Raw genomic sequence first — 17,535 nt, forward strand, 5'->3', positions numbered from 1 at the left:
ATTTTGAAGCAGAGTTTACTAATAGGCCCATTATACTCTTAGCCCCTGCCTGATTTCCAGATTCTACGTTTGTCCAGAGAGATGATTTTAACCAGCAACTCTCTCCCATTTCTTCCAGACAAAGCTAATGCACTCAGAATGACCTCCTCCCCAGCCCGACCATCTTCATGTCTGAACTGAATCCAGTTCTTATCCACTCACTGACTCACTCTCCCTACCCTACATGGGCATCCCTGGCTCTCCCCTCCTTTCCCATATACCCCAACTCATCACCATTCTAAAAAATCTGCATTGAGTGGCACTGTGTCCGCTGCTCTGGAAATTGGAGCTGGGCTCAAAATCCTATGCGCTGCTCACAAACCACCTTTCCCGTTGCTCCTCTCTGGACACCACCCTATGGCCGGAAACTCTCCCAGAAAAGAAGGGGAGAGGAACAACCAATAGTGTCCTGAAAGGAGATGCCACTGGCAGCCCAACACAGGGAGGTGCTGGCCATTGAGTAAGACGCCGCCCTGAGCCTGACTGATCTGCCTGTCCGTGCTGCACGCAGACCAGCCGCCTACTTCCCCTCTACCGGCTGTCTCACTCCGCTCACAAGAACCAGGAGCGCCTGGAGAGAAAATGGTGCTGGGGTCTGCAGAGGGCTTAAAGGGAATTCCTGACAGGTGGCTGTTCTCTCTCCTCGAATTGCGCCGTACTTGGTCGCTCAGCCCGTCGCAGCCAGCGCACTTCCACGTGGTCCATCGCAGATGCGCGCCGGCTGCAACGGACTGCGCAGAAGTGTGGCCTGAGGACCTTCCCCTCGCCCAAGGTCAGGGGTGGCGACCAAGAGTGCCAGGCTGCGACGGTGCAGGAGTGGCTGAGATGAGCTACCCCATGCCCGAGGTCATGGGCAGCGGCCAAGAGGAGCTACCCCACGCCCGAGGTCAGGGGTGGAGGACCAGAGGAGCTACCCCACGCCCGAGGTCAGGGACAGCGGCCCAGAGGAGCTACCCCGTATCCAAGGAGAGGCAGCTGCACGGGCACAGGAGGGCCGAGAGGAGCGACTCCAAGTTCAAGGTCAGGAGGGGCAGCCGTAAGGAGATGCTCCTCCTCCAAGGTAAGGAGCAGTGGCTGTGCTTTGCTGGAGCAGCCGTGAAGAGATACCCCCACATCCAAGGTAAGAGAAACCCAAGTAAGACAGTAGGTGTTGTAAGAGGGCATCACAGGGCAGACACACTAAAACCATCATCACAGAAAACTAGCCAATCTGATTACATGGACCACAGCCTTGTCTAAGTCAATGAAACGAAGCCATGCTGTGTGGGGCCACCCAAGATGGTCAGGTCATGGTGGAGAGGTCTGACAGAATGTGGTCCACTGGAGAAGGGAATGGCAAACCACTTCAGTATTCTTGCCTTGAGAACCCCATGAACCCCAGGTCGGTAGGTGCCCAATATACCACTGGAGATCAGTGGAGAAATAACCCCAAAAAGAATGAAGGGATGGAGCCAAGGCAAAAACAATACCCAGTTGTGGATGGGACTGGTGATAGAAGCAAGGTCCGATGTTGTAAAGAGCCAATATCGCATAGGAACCTGGAATGTTAGGTCCATGAATCAAGGCAAACTGGAAGTGGTCAAACAGGAGATGGCAAGAGTGAATGTCAACATTCTAGGAATCAGCTAACTAAAATGGACTGGAATGGGTGTATTTAACTCAGATGACCATTATATCTACTACTGTGGGCAGAAATCCCTTAGAAGAAATGGAGTAGTCATCATGGTCAACAAAAGAGTCCGAAATGCAGTACCTGGATGCAATCTCGAAAATGACAGAAAGATCTCTGATCGTTTCCAAGGCAAAACATTCAAGATCACAGTAATCCAAGCCTATGCCCCAACCAGTAACACTGAAGAAAATGAAGTTGAACGGTTATATAAAGACCTACAAAACCTTTCAGAACTAACACCCAAAAAAGACGACCTTTTCATTATAGGGGACTGGAATGTAAAAGTAGGAAGTCAAGAAACACCTGGAGTAACAGGCAAATTTGGCCTTGGAGTACGGAATGAAGCAGGGCAAAGGCTAATACAGTTTTGCCAAGAGAACTCACTATCATAGCAAACACCCTCTTCCAACAACACGAGAGAAGACTCTACACATGGACATCACCAGATGGTCAACACCGAAATCAGACTGAGTATATGCTTTGCAGCCAAAGATGGAGAAGCTCTACACAGTCAGCAAAAACTAGACCGGGAGCTGACTGTGGCTCAGATCATGAACTCCTTATTGCCAAATTCAGACTTAAATTGAAGAAAGTATGGAAAACCACTACACCATTCAGGTATGACCTAAATCAAATCCGTTATGATTATACAGTGGAAGTGAGAAATAGATTTAAGGGATGAGATCTGATAGACACAGAGCCTGATGAACTATGGATGGAGGTTCGTGACATTGTACAGGAGACAGGGATCAAGACCATCCCCTTGGAAAATAAATGCAAAAACCCAAAATGGTTCTCTGAGGAGGCCTTACAAATAGCTGTGAAAAGAAGAGAAGTGAAAAACAATGGAGAAAAAGAAAGATATTCCCATTTGAATGCAGAGTTCCAAAGAATAGCAAGGAAAGATAAGAAAGCCTTCCTCAGCGATCAATGCAAAGAAATAGAGGAAAACAACAAAATGGGAAAGACTAGAGATCTCTTCAAGAAAATTAGAGACACCAAGGGAACATTTCATGCAAAGATGGGTTTGATAAAGGACAGAAATGGTATCAACCTAACAGAAGCAAGATGTTAAGAGGTGGCAAGAATACACAGAAAAACTGTACAAAAAAGATCCTCACGACCCAGATAAACACAATGGTGTGATCACTCACCTAGAGCCAGACATCCTGGAATGTGAAGTCAGGTAGGGCTTAGAAAGCATCACTACGAACAAAGCTAGTGGATGTGATGGAATTCCAGTTGAGCTATTTCAAATCCTGAAAGATGATGCTGTGAAAGTGCTGCATTCAATATGCCAGCAAATTTGGAAAACTCAGTAGTTCCCACAGGACTGGAAAAGGTCTGTTTTCATTCCAATCCCTAAGAAAGGCAATCCCAAGGAATGCTCAAACTACTGCACAATTGCATTCATCTCACACGCTAGTAAAGTAATGCTCAAAATTCTCCAAGCCAGGCTTCAGCAATACATGAACCATGAACTTCCAGATATTCAAGCTGGTTTTAGAAAAGGTAGAGGAACCAGAGATCAAATTGCTAATATCCGCTGGATCATTGAAAAAGCATGAGAGTTGCAGAAAAACATCTATTTCTGCTTTATTGACTATGCCAAAGCCTTTCACTGTGTGGATCCCAATAAACTGTGGAAAATTCTGAAAGAGATGGGCATACCAGACCACCTGACCCACCTCTTGAGAAACCACATGCAGCTCAAGAACCAACAGTTAGAACTGGACATAGGCCAACAGACTGGTTCCAAATAGGAAAAGGAGTACGTCAAGGCTGTATGTTGTCACCCTGCTTATTTAACTTCTATGCAGAGTACATCATGAGAAATGCTGAGCTGGAAGAAGCACAAGCTGGAATCAAGATTGCCAGGAGAAATATCAATAACCTCAGATATGCAGATGACACCACCCTTATGGCAGAAAGTGAAGAGGAACTAAAAGCCTTTTGATGAAAGTGAAAGAGGAGAGTGAAAAAGTTGGCTTAAAGCTCAACATTCAGAAAACTAAGATCATGGCATCTGGTCCAATCACTTCATGGGAAACAGATGGGGAAACAGTGGAAGGAGTGTCAGACTTTATTTTGGGGGGCTCCAAAATCACTGCAGATGGTGAATGCAACCATGAGATTAAAAGACGCTTACTCCTTGGAAGGAGAGTTATGACCAACCTAGATAGTATATTAAAAAGCAGAGACATTACTTTGCCAACAAAGGTCTGTCTAGTCAAGGCTATGGTTTTTCCAGTGGTCATGTACGGATGTGAGAGTTGGACTGTGAAGAAAGCTGAGCACCGAAAAACTGATGCTTTTGAACTGTGGTGTTAGAGAAGACTCTTGAGAGTCCCTTGTACTGCAAGGAGATCCAACCAGTCCACCCTAAAGGAGATCAGTCCTGGTTGTTCACTGGAAGGCCTGATGCTGAAGCTGAAACTCCAATACTTTGGCCACCTCACGCAAAGAGTTGACACATTGGAAAAGGCCCTAATGCTGGGAGGGATTGGGGGCAGGAGGAGAAGGGGACAACAGAGGATGAGATGGCTGGGTGGCATCACCGACTCGATGGACACAGTCGCTCCATTCAGTTCAGTCCCTCAGTCGTGTCCGACTCTTTGCGACCCCATGAATCGCAGCACGCCAGGCCTCCCTGTCCATCACCAACTCTGGGAGTCTACCCAAACTCATGTCTGTCGAGTCAGTGATGCCATCCAGCCATCTCATCCTCCACCGTCCCCTTCTCCTCCTGCCCTCAATCTTTCCCAGTATCAGTTGTGTCCAACTCTTTGTGACCCCGTGGACTGTAGTTCACCAGGCTCCTCTGTCCATGGGATTCTCCAGGCAAGAATACTGGAGTGGGTAGCCTTTCCCTCTTCCAGGAGATCTTCCCAACCCAGGAATCGAACCCAGGTCTCCCACACTGCAAGTGGACTCTTTACTGTCTCAGCCACCAGGGAAGCCCTCTCCTTGAATTAGGATTCTGTCATCAATCCTAATTGATCCTAATCTCTCCTAAGAGATTTCATAGAAATGGCAATTGAAAATGAAAGATCCCCGTTAGGTCACACCAACTGAGATCCACTGTGACTTTCCCCATTATAGAGAGGTAGCTCCCAATGGTCTGTTTGTGCAACTTGACCCAGTTCAGCTTCCAACCATCCTGATGCTCTCTTGACACCTTGGACTTGTAAGTGAAGTGAAAGTATTACTGACTCACTTGTGTTCGACTCTTAACGACACCATGGACTATATCCCACCAGGCTCCTTTGTCCATGGGTTTCTCCAGGCAAGAATACTGGAGTGGGTTGCCATTTCCTTGTCCAGGGGATCTTCTCAACACGGGGATCTTCTCAACATAGGGATTGAATCCAGGTCTGCCTCCAAGAAGTTGCAGGCAGATTCTTTACTGCCTGAGCCACCAGGAACACCCCTCTGGACTTGTGGGTCACAGTTAAATGAGGTTCACACTACATTTATACAACCAAATCCTGGAACCCAAGGCTGATTGTAGGTCTGCTGAATTTACTCAAGACCTCTCTAAAATTGGAAACTTCCAAAATAATCCCATTTTCTGAGGCTCTTGGTGTATATTAAATATATACATAGGCATGTAATACCTAATACATACATGATGGGTACATGCATAAGTAGCAAAACAAAGTTTACAAAGTTGTACCAAGTTGTAAAAGCTTACAATATTCAAATAGGTTATATATTTTTACTTTAGCTATACACTGTAAATCCACATATATAGAATACTTATACTATAATTTATATACCATACAATACTATATATTATACCAATCTGTACTACAACAGGGCAATATTATACTTATTATATGTCAGGCAATGAGATCAGCCACTGTAAGAGGGAAAGCTAATAGTTGTCATTTGCATCTTACATAGCATACCCAAGAATTTTACATACCATTAAACTTCCCTAAAATTCTAATGAATATCATTAGCCTCATTTTGCATGAGCTAAATTCAAGCTTAGTCAAGGAACTTGCCCTCCTTCGCACCATTAGTGAATAGCAGAGCTGGGATTGGAACCATTTGCTTTGTTCTCTGACAGAAACACAAAGTAGGATAGCTGTGGTCCCTGCCATCCAGTAATTTATGATTATATTGTGGAAATAAGACATCCACAGGTAAGAGGTCACGAGATAATACAAAACTACATAGGAAATATCCTGAATGACAAAAATGACTAATTCCAAGAATAACTGCATAAACAATAAGTACTTGGAATTCAGCAGAGAGCTTGCTTGTTTTCTATTGCTTGTAGCCATTTTCTCTGCAATCCTCCTGCATATTTCCTCTTCTTCCTAGGTATTCACGGCCATCACAATCCTTTGGGCAATTAGTCTCCTTCATCATCTTGTCAGTTATTGAAGTTTATCATATACTCGACCTCTGACAGTTCCTAAAAACTCAATACTTCCAACCAGCCATGACTATATTTTCTTTTGATTCACTGAACTCTTTCCAATAGTCTTTTATCTTTCTGGAACTGTGCTACTTTACCAAGCAAAGGAAGTATACCAGTTCAAATGAAACCAGGAGTCATCTGAAATAACCCCAACCCCACTGGCCAAGTTCTACTTCTCCTTTTTCTGCATCACGAGTTGGGTATCTCATCACAGATATTTAGATATTTCTCAGGGACAGCAGAGCTCAGACAGTGCAAGCTACTTGCCCATCAGTGCCAGAGATCCATGTCATGGTGGGAAGGTGATAGCTTTAGTGGAGGAGTTGCTGAAATTTGGCAAGAAACTACATTTTAAAAATTTAGGGAACTCTTCAGTTATTTAAATTATGAGCATTTTCAAAAATATTTCAGTTAGCAGCTTGCATCCTTCTAGAAGAATGTCCAGCTCCTACACAGGTTAGCCCTGCAACACAGGAGATACAGAGTAGCTGTGCTGGGTGCTCAATAGTGCCTGACTCTGTAATCCCACGGATTGTAGCCCTGCCAGGCTCCTCTACCCATGGAATTTTCCAGGCAAGAATACTGGAACGAGCTGCCATTTCCTTCTCCAGGAATTAAACCAGCATCTCCTGCACCGCCCGTGGCATCTTTACCACTAGCGCCACCTGGGAAGGCCTGGTCGCAGCAGCCGTCCTACCAGTCTTAAAAAGAAAGAAGGAAAAGAAGGAAAGAGTCATGGAAGGAAGGGAGAAAAAAATGTATAATAACAAAAATTGACCTATTTTAATCTACTATTAAAAATTATTATTACCCTTCTGTCTTTCAAAAGAGAGTTTCAGCATTTTATATTACATATATATGTAAACTATAAATTTACATTGTATTTACATTGCTCTCCAATGTAAACATGAACAGGTGGCTCAGTGGTAAAGGTTCTCTCTGCAATGCAGGAGCCCCAGGAGACGTAGGTTTGATTCAGGAAGATCCCCTGGAGGAGGAAATGGAAACCCACTCTAGTATTCTTGCCTGGAGAATCCCATGCAATCCCATGGGTCGCTAAGAGTCGGACGCGAGTGAAGCGACTGAGGATGCATGCAGCTCTGAGTTTCCTAGTAGTCAAAGGAAAGGGAAGAAACAGCACAAAGTTGTACAGTTCCATTATTTCATGATAAAAGAGTCAACATCTTCATCAATGGCTAACATTTTGCTGCTTCTATATTATAAGGCACTTACCATGTAAAAGATTCTCTACAAACATCATCTAATTTCATCATCATAATAGCCATCACTAACTAATATAGTATTTAGTCTGTGTCAGTCACTGTTTCAAAGGCTTCACATATATTAACCAATTTAATTTTCACAGTAAATTTGGATATAGATACTATTATTATCCCTCTTTTATAGATGAGGAAATCAAAGTACAGAGGGTTAGTGACTTGCCCAAGGCCACATGACTAGTAAGTACTAGTGCTTCTGTGCATGCTAAGTCACTCTGGTCCTGTCCGACTCTTTGCAACCCCACGGACTTGAGTCAGCCAGGCTCCTCTGTCCATGGGATTCTCCAGGCAAGAATACTGGAGTGGGTTGCCATACCCTCCTCCAGGGATCTTCCCGACCCAGGGATCCAACCTGCGGCTCTTACATGTCCTGCATTGTAGGTGGGTTCTTTACCATGATCGCCACCTGGAAAGCCCAGTTTAAGTACTAGTACTGGGACTCAAACTTCAGCCTGGCTTCAGGATTCAAACTCTTAACCACGAGACTCTACTGGACCTCAATTAATCCTCTATAGTGGCATACTAAGAAAGAATGGGATAACGTTATTGAGCCACAGTCACTAAGATAAGAATTGCTAGACTCGGGCATTCAGTTCCAAAGCCTACATCTATTCCATGTGTGTGAGTGAAAGCCGCTCAGTTGTGTCCAACTCTTGTGACCACAGGGACTATACAGTCCATGGAATTCTCCAGGCTAGAATACTGGAGTGGGTAGTCTTTCCTTTCTCCAGGAGATCTTAACAACCCAGGGACTGAACTCAGGTCTCCTGCATTGCAGGCGGATTCTTTACCAGCTGAGCCACAAGAGAAGCCCACATCTATTCCATAGTGATCCATATAAAATGGTATCCCATGGGTCTTTATACAAAGGACATTCAAGAATTTAGAGCTGTAAATTTAGAAATACAGGAGTTCTTATATTGACTCGTGATAAACATTCAATCTAGGTCTGAACTTCCTAGTAGCCAAAGCAATGGGGAAAAGAGTACAAAGGTTTATACTGTCATTACTTAATGATAAAAGAGCCAAAACCTTCATGAATCACCAACTTTTTTGCCGCTTATATATTATATTAAAATCTAACTCACTAAAGATATTTCTATACAAGGTTAAACTAAAGGGGCCCAGGAATGGTACTAATACTTTCTGATGGTCTAGTTCAATTCTAAGAATTTACTTAGTCCTGAAGAAATAATTGAAAAGAAAATCTCTTATAAGCACTTGAGGAAACATTTTTTCTCTTAATGTTTTGTTAAAAGCTGGGTATCAGTTGTAGAATGAAGACTCACATGCTGAAGCTATCCAAGAAGACAGAGACGGTATTCCACGAGAGCCTACTAGGAGAGCTGAGGATTCTGAACTAAAGTCCCAACCGGCTCTCAGAATACAGATTTGAGGTGATGCAGGAGGAAATCAAATTAATTAGAACAAATAGGTGCTTTGGGCATAGATATTTGCTACTCACCAAAAATCCATGTATTATCCTCATAGATTCAAGTTTCTCACAGTTAAACGAGGCTATATGAAAAGTTCTGGCCAACAGGCCATGAGGGGTGACGTGTATCACATCTAGACCAGAACACAGAGCAACCAATGTATGTTTTCTTCCCTAACTTTGGTAATGCTGAGTTCTCATGTTCATATGATAAAACTACAAACTGTCAGAACATCTCTTCAGCCTGAGGTTTGAACAGCTAAAAACCTATGGCTAATAGCATATTTAATGATGAAAGATGGAATGCTTTCCCCCTAAGATTGGGGTCAGAAAGATCCCATGGAAGAGGGAATGGCAACCCACTCCGGTATTCTTGCCTAGAGAATTTCATGGATAGAGGAGCCTGTCTGGCTATAGTCCTTGGGGTTGCAAACAGTTGGGTATGACTGAGCGACTAACATAACAGCACCAAACTGCACTGGACATGAAGAACAAGACAGAAATTAACCTTTTCAAAAAAATATTTACTTATTTTTTGGTTGTGCTGGGTCTTAGTTATGGGATGCAGGTTCTTTAGTGGCATGTGGGATATAGTCCCCTGATGAGGGATCAAACTCAGGCCCCCTGCATTGGGATCACAGTGTCTCAGTCACTGAACCACCAAGGAAGTCCCCAAAATTAACATCTGTGGTTGTCACTGCTAGGTCATTGATGTTTCAAGGTTAATTTGTTTTTGCGGCAAAGTCTATTCTATCCCAACTAACATAGCATTTCAGTACTTCCCAGTAGAGACTGCATCTAAAAGACTCAAATTGTCCTGGAATTTCCAACAAATATATACTTTACAAAGTTTAGTGTAAAGAGATATTTAACTTTCTCAATTTTATTTCTACATATGATATTACATTCATAAAATGGAACATTGTTTTCAAAATGAATCAATGTACCAATTTTTTTTTAACTCTGGGCTTTTACTTATTGCTGTTTGCTACTTGTCCTTCAGTCATGTTTTATTCTGTGTATTGAACACCTGCACCTGTGATAAATTTTTCTTTAAAATCAAGTGGCTGGGCTTTTCTCCCCCTGAATCTAGTCATTTGTTTTTCTGCCATTTTAAAAGTGTTAAAAATCCCAGTTCCAATCTACAGCTTGTCATAACATTAACTAACTCCACAGGCATGCCTTTGGAGTAGGTACAGTTAAAATATTCAATAATAGCCTGCATAATTATACCCTTGGGGACTGTCCCATATCTCAACCACCAGGTGGCAATTTCATCACATTATATGTTCCATTAGGTAAGCAATGGCCTAAATGGTGTGAAAGATGATTTTTTCCTCTGCAAGCTTGTGCTGTAAGCAAAGGCAGAGAGACACCAGAACAGAGCTCACGAGTGCAGGTGAAGAGACTGAAGCCCTCCACTGTCTGGAAGGTGAGAAGTCCTTGCTTTCTACATGTTTGTGGTTGTAACAAGTATACTGCCATGGGTCCCAAATTCTATGCACCAAAGAAATAATTCAGCAGTCAGCTGAGATGACATAAGAAGAGTAAGTTTAGGGTACCTATAGGTGTTCTCTGTCACTCTAATACTAGAAGTCAGGTCATTTCTTAGGAAACCACAGACCTAGACTAAACCTTCTCCCTTAACTAAAACTTCCAATTTGAAGTTCGGTATTGTCACTGCTTTTCTACACTTAATGAATGCCCACTCATCGACCCTCAAATTTTAGTGGAACCTGAATCCCCTGGAGAGCTGGATTCTACCCAAGAGTTTCTGTTCTGTACATACAGAGTCAGGCCTGATAATTTACATTGCTAATGAGACCCCAGGTGATGCTAACGCTGCCTATTCAGGAAACTACTTTAAGAGCCATGGCCCTACTATGTGCCAAGTCCTGGGATAAGTCCTGGAGATACCACAGTGAAGACACCATAGTTGTTGCCTGACAGAATCCCCTTTTAATTGTAAGACAGTATTTCAACTTTCTGAGGTTCACTTTTCTTATCTGTAAATGAGGATAATACTGTCTATACCATAGGTTTTCTATAAGGTTAGATAAAATATAATATATGCAAAGGTTTGGTCCAGTAGCTAAAAAATAGAAAGCTCTCATTATATGGTAACTTGTAAGAACTGAGCATCCTTATGAGGAAGCAGGCAACTATAATCCACTATGAGAAGGGCTAGGGTCTACTCCAACTGGAGCTGAAGTAATCACTCATCAGGAAGCCCTTTCTAGCAATCCCTTTTCCCCTTCCTACCAAAGGCAGAAAAAGGAAAGGAATTAGCATCTGTTAGTAGTTGTGCTATTCAGAATTCTTTCAGATACAAATGATAAAACAAATCAACATACACAAGCTTACACAAAAACAAAATAAAAAATATTAGCTCATGGAACTAAGAAGTCCAGAGGTGAAAATGATTTAAGGCCCTTCTAGATCCATGTGTTCCCTTGAGATACTGAGACCGGTCTATCTCTCGCTGTCTCTTTCTTTCCGTCTTTTCTCCCCTATTGCTGCATCATTTGGTCCTGCTTTTTTTCCATACTGTCTTAATTTTTATAGAGGCTCTCTCTACAAAATGAGCTTGATGACCATGAATGAAGCCTGCCTGGATCAGGTGGCCATCTGCAACGGGTTGAATGGTGACTCCTAGAAGATACATATACTCAGAACCTGTGAGTGTGAACTTATTCGGAAAAGAATCTTTGCAGATATAATTAAGTTATCGATCTCTACCTGAGATCACCTTGGATCAACCAGGTGGGTTTCAATTCCAATGACATGTGTTCTTATGAGATACAAAAGGGAAGAAGACATGGAGGAGAAGTTGATGCGGAGATGGAAGCAGAAATTAGAGTGATATGTTTACAAGCTAAGGAGCACCATATTGTCAGAACCACCAGAAGCTAGGATAAAGGCATAGAACAGATTCTCCTTCAGATCCTCCAGAAAGAACTAACCTTGCTAACACCCTGATTTTGAATTTCCAGCCTTCAAAAACCTAGGTGTATCTGCCTGTCTTGACTCTTTGATAAGGCAATGGAATAGCTCCTGTAGGCTTCCAAGTCTGGCAGGGAGCAGTGTTCAGAATAATAAACCCACTTTTAATACAATTACTTGAATCCCACTTAGCATTATCTCCCTTAGTGATATCCCAAGCCCCAGGAAGGATGTTAAAATAACTGGCTTTTCTCAAGGACTTTTATTTTGATCAGGTCCTGGGTAAGTTGCCTGGGGTCCAGCACCCTTCCTGGAGCAGCCCTGGATTCTAAGTGCATGTTCTTTTTACAACTTCATAACACCACAAGTGAAACACAGGATCCTACTTTATTTCTTTTTCTTAAATTAAAAAATTTTTCTTTTTATTGAACATTTAGCCACACTGTGCAGCACATGGGCTCTTAGGTCCCCAGTCAGGGATTGAACTTGCACCTCCTGTTCTATTTTCTCTTTCTTTCAAGCCATTCTGATGCTGGTACTTGCTTTTATACATAAACAATAACATTTTATTTCAGTATCAAATCATTGGAAAATTCTGAAGAAGTTTTAATCACCAAAATGTCAATATGCCACTAATACCCATAACTAAAGTAGGAACACTATAGGTAGCTATGACCAATTTGGTGCATATAAAAGCAATGATGATTATGTTCATTTCTGCCACCAGAATGGATAACAACTGCAAGAATTCAGATGCTATAATGTGAAAAACTGTGCATCTGAGTCAACAAAACATAATATATACAAGTACATTTATAGTAGCACTGTCTATAGTAACAAAAACTTGAAAGGAAAAAGAATCCTAAACATCCTTCCACAATGGGCAAGTTAATAAATTAGTGAACCTTCACACAATGGAATACTATTCTTCCTTCAGAGGATAAGATGACATTATGTGAATTGATATGGAAGTGTGTCCACAGAATACTGTATAAAGCAAAAATTTAAAGAATAAAAAAGCCAGAAGAAAACTGGTAAAAAGACAGAAAGAAAGGCTATAGAATCGAGGAACCTGCCTAACTGCAGATGCAGACCACGTCTTAAATTTGCAATGCTGGGCAAGTTATTTAACCTCCTATGTTCAGTTTCTCATTTGCAAAATGAGGAAAACAACAGTAACAATGAGAAAGCTGTTATGAGAATTAAAGTATTAGCCTATTTAAAGTGCTTAGAACTGGTCCTGGTACATAATACTTATTATTACACATGGTTGTAAAATAAAATTAAATAGATGATACATACTCATTTCAAACTAGGGATGTGTCTTCCTATCACAATGGGAAACAGTAAAGGCAGCTTCAAAATGACTGAAGAGATTTAAGCCAAGATAATGTTTCAATGCTTCCAGTGAACTGGATTGAACAGGTTCACTTATGATCTTTCCTCTCTCATGAAATTCAGCAAAGAATGTGACTTGACCTCTTGGCACCTGTGCAGGATAGTTTCCATTCTTCCATCAGATAGACTCGCTACCCTAATAGGGATCTGAGTTGAGTTAACAGGCTCCCTTGAAACTCTGGCTTCCGATTTGGTTGAACCATCTTAAGGAGATTATAAAGCAGGAAGAATGTATGACCAGGTTTTCATCTCCTGGCTTGCATTTTCCCTTGTTGGACTGAATCCCAAAGGACACAGATATCAGATGCCCTCACCACAGCTACTCTTTTCAAATGTGATACTCTTTTCTTTTCAGACCATGAACACTAGTCCTGGGATACTTTACTATTTTTTATTGGCTTCCCTGCCCACACCTTATAAATGGTCTACTTATAAATCCTTCTTCACTCATCCAGTTTGAGTGTGCCATCTATTTTCTTCCAGGACCCAAAGTAAGACAGCACTCCAAGGGAAGTGCCCTCTCATTATCCACTCTTCCTAATTAAATTCTACAATGAAAAGATTACTCTTAAGTAGAGTTACTTAAATTCCAGCTCAACCAGCTCAAATGAAGCAACTACAAAGTCAAAATGGACTTTCTTAGATTCATCAATTAGAAAACAGGCAATGAAACAGCTACTCTCCTTTTCACAGCAGGATGTCCATGGTTTTATAATATTGCCAGAAATACCGAATTTTTGATGCTCCGTTTGCCAATCATGTACGCCAATCATGGTGTTTGCCAATCACATAAACAATAACAGAATGAAAATACCAGTGCCACATTATTTTTAGCTATCAATCCAGCATGCACTCCCAGTGTAGGACTTATTGGTAAAGGCTATATTATCCTTCATTTAAAAAATAAATAAAAATTTTAAAAGGCTATATTGAAGTTCAATACTATAAATTTTTGAACCACTTAAATAAAAAATGATTATTCTAAGGACAAAGAGAGCATGGACTAATGCCTTTATAATATGTAACATCCCCCACTAGTAAATAGTGGACCCATGCAAATCATATGATCAAATTAACTCCCTTTCCCTTGGAAAAAAAAAAGAGAAGAGAGCTTAAAACACTGATATTTGAAGTACAGGGAAGAATAGCATAGTTTGTTGTTGTTTAGTCACTAAATCATCTCTGACTCTTTGCAACCCCAGGGAATGTAGCCTTCCAGGCTCCTTTGTCTTTGGAATTTCCCAGGCAAGAATACTGTTGCCATTTCCTTCTCCAGGGGCATCCTCCTGACCCAGGGACTGAACACACATCTCCTGCACTGGTAGGATGATTATTTACCACTTAGTCACCTGGGAAGCTCCAGAACAGACTAGGAACACCACTATATCATACTGTGGAATAATTATCACTCACTGAACTCTGGTGTGAAGAGGGAATTGGATATCTTCTACTGCAGAATCCAACCCACTCTTTCATGTTCAGAAAACCAACATTTGGCAATATTTCAATTCATTATTTTCAGAAAAGAGTTGGAGCCAAACAAATCTGAGAAACAATGGACCTAGCAGAGGAACATCAGGTTATCTTTCCTATATATTTCCAGTTCTCACAGGCTCCAGAAATGCCACTTCCTGTCTCTTGGCTCCTCCAGAACTAAGGGATTGCAATGGCTCAATTACAAATTGGCACTTACCACAGCTGACTGTGGCTCAGATCATGAACTCCTTATTGCAAAATTCAGACTTAAACTAAAGAAAGGAGGGAAAACCACTACCATTCAGGTATGACCTAAATCAAATCCTTTACAATTATACAGTGGAAGGGACAAATAGATTCAAAAAATTAGATCTGATAGAGCACCTGAAGAACTGAGGATGGAGGTTCATAACACTGTATAGATGGCAGTGATCAAGATATCCCCATCAAAAAGAAATGCAAAAAAGCAAAATGGTTATCTGAGAATAAAAATAGCTGAGAAAAGAAGAGAAGTGAAAGGCAAAGGAGAAAAGGAAAGATAAGCCCATCTGAATGCAGAGTTCTAAAGAATAGTAAGGAAAGATAAGAAAGCCTTCCTCAGTGATCAGTGCAAAGAAATAGAGGAAAACAATAGAATGGGAAAGACTAGAGATCTCATCAAGAAAATTAGTGATACCAAGGGAACATTTCATGTAAAGATGGGCACAATAAAGGATAGAAATGGTATGGACCTAACAGAAGCAGAAGATATTAAGAAGAGGTGGCAAGAATACACAGAAGAAATATACAAAAAAGATCTTCATGACCCAGATAACCATGATGGTGTGATCACTCACCTAGAGCCAGACATCCTGGAATGTGAAGTCAAGTGGACCTTAAGAAGCATCACTACAACAAAGCTAGTGGAGGTGATGGAATTCCAGGTAAACAATGTCATTTCCTAAAAGATGATGCTATGAAAGTGATGCACTCAATATGCCAGCAAATTTGGAAAACTCAGCAGTGGCCACAGGACTGGAAAAGGTCAGTTTTCATTCCAATCCCAAAGAAAGGCAATGTCAAAGAATGTTCAAAGTCCCACAAAATTTGCACTCATCTCACACACTAGCAAAGTAATGCTCAAAATTCTCCAAGCTAGGCTTCAACAGTACATGAATGGAGAACTTCCAGATGTTCAAGCTGGATTTAGAAAAGGCAGAGGAACCAGAGATCAAATTGCCAGCATCTATTGGATCATATGAAAAGCAAGAGAATTCTAGAAAAACATCTATTTCTGCTTTATTGACTATGCTAAAGCCTTTGACTGTGTGAATCAAAACAAATTGTGGAAAACTCTTAAAGAAATGGGAATACCAGACCACCTTACCTGCCTCCTGAGAAATCTGTGTGCAGGTCAAGAAGCAACAGTTAGAACCAGACATGGAACAACGGACTGGTTCCAAACTGGGAAAGGAGTATCAAGGCTGTATATTGTCACCCTGCTTATTTAACTTATATGCAGAGTACATCATGCAAAATGCCGGACTGGATGAAGCTCAAGCTGGCATCAGGATTGCCTGGAGAAATATCAATAACCTCAGATATGCAGATGACACCACCCTTATCACAGAAACCAAAGAAGAACTAAAAAGCCTCCTGATGAAGGTGAAAGAGGAGAGTGAAAAAGTTGGCTTAAAACTCAGCATTCAAAAAACTAAGATCATGCATCCAATCCCATCAATTCATGGCAAACAGATGGGGAAACAATGGAAACAGTGACAGACTTTACTTTCTTGTGCTCCAAAATCACTGTAGCTGGTGGCTGCAGCCATGAAATTAAAAGACGCTTGCTCCTTGGAAGAAAAGCTATGACCAACCTAGACAACATATTAGAAAGAAGAGACATTACTTTACCAAGAAAGGTCCATCTAGTCAAAGCTATGGTTTTTCCAGTTGTCATATGGATGTAAGTGTTAGACCATAAAGAAAACTGAGCACTGAAGAATTGATGCTTTTGAGCTGTGGTGTTGGAGAAGACTCAAGAGTCCCTTGGACAGCAAGGAGATCCAACCAGTCCTTCCTAAAGGAAATCAGTTCTGAATATTCATTGGAAGGACTGATGCTGAAGCTGAACGTCCAATACTTTGGCCACCTGATAGGAAGAACTGACTCATTGGAAAAGACCCTGATGCTAGGAAAGAAAACTGAAGGCAGTGAGTGACAGAGGATGAGATGGTTGGATGACATCACTGACTCGAGAGACATGAATTTGAGCAAGCTCTGAGAGTTGGTGTTGGACAGTGAAGCCTGGCATGCTGTATTCCATGGGGTCACAAAGAGTCAGACACGACTGAGCAATTGAACTGCACTGATCTAGCACTTAGCAGGTACCTCTACAAGGATTAAGCCATGTGCTGCTGCAGCTGCTGAATTTCAACAGCCCCAGAAAGGAGTTCAGAGAGGAAAGCAAAAATGAGGCACTCTGTGCCCAAGGAAAAAACTGGCAGAACAGGTCTTCAGATGGTTAGATATTTTCAGGAACCAATTTTAAGAGCCCAAGTCTTGTATCTCCTCATATCTATAAAAGCACCAAAATCCTTCATGGTGATGACTGCTCATGACTAGCAGAATCATTCTCCAAAAAAAAATATGTGCCTGATTGCATGTATTCCCTCCTCACCAAAATCACATGTATACTGACCTTCTTCTCTACTTCTTTGGAGCAGTTTCTTGGAGCTATTTGAGGCACTGTCTCCCAGGCTATAGTCCACACTTTGCCCCAACTAAAACAACTCAAAACTCTCACATTGTGCATTTTTTTAAGGCAACAGCTTCCTTCAGCTGCTGTCTCTGAGTACCTTACCATCCCCGTTTCATGCCC

This window comes from Dama dama, chromosome 12 (assembly GCF_033118175.1).
Source record: "Dama dama isolate Ldn47 chromosome 12, ASM3311817v1, whole genome shotgun sequence".
NCBI lineage: Eukaryota > Metazoa > Chordata > Mammalia > Artiodactyla > Cervidae > Dama > Dama dama.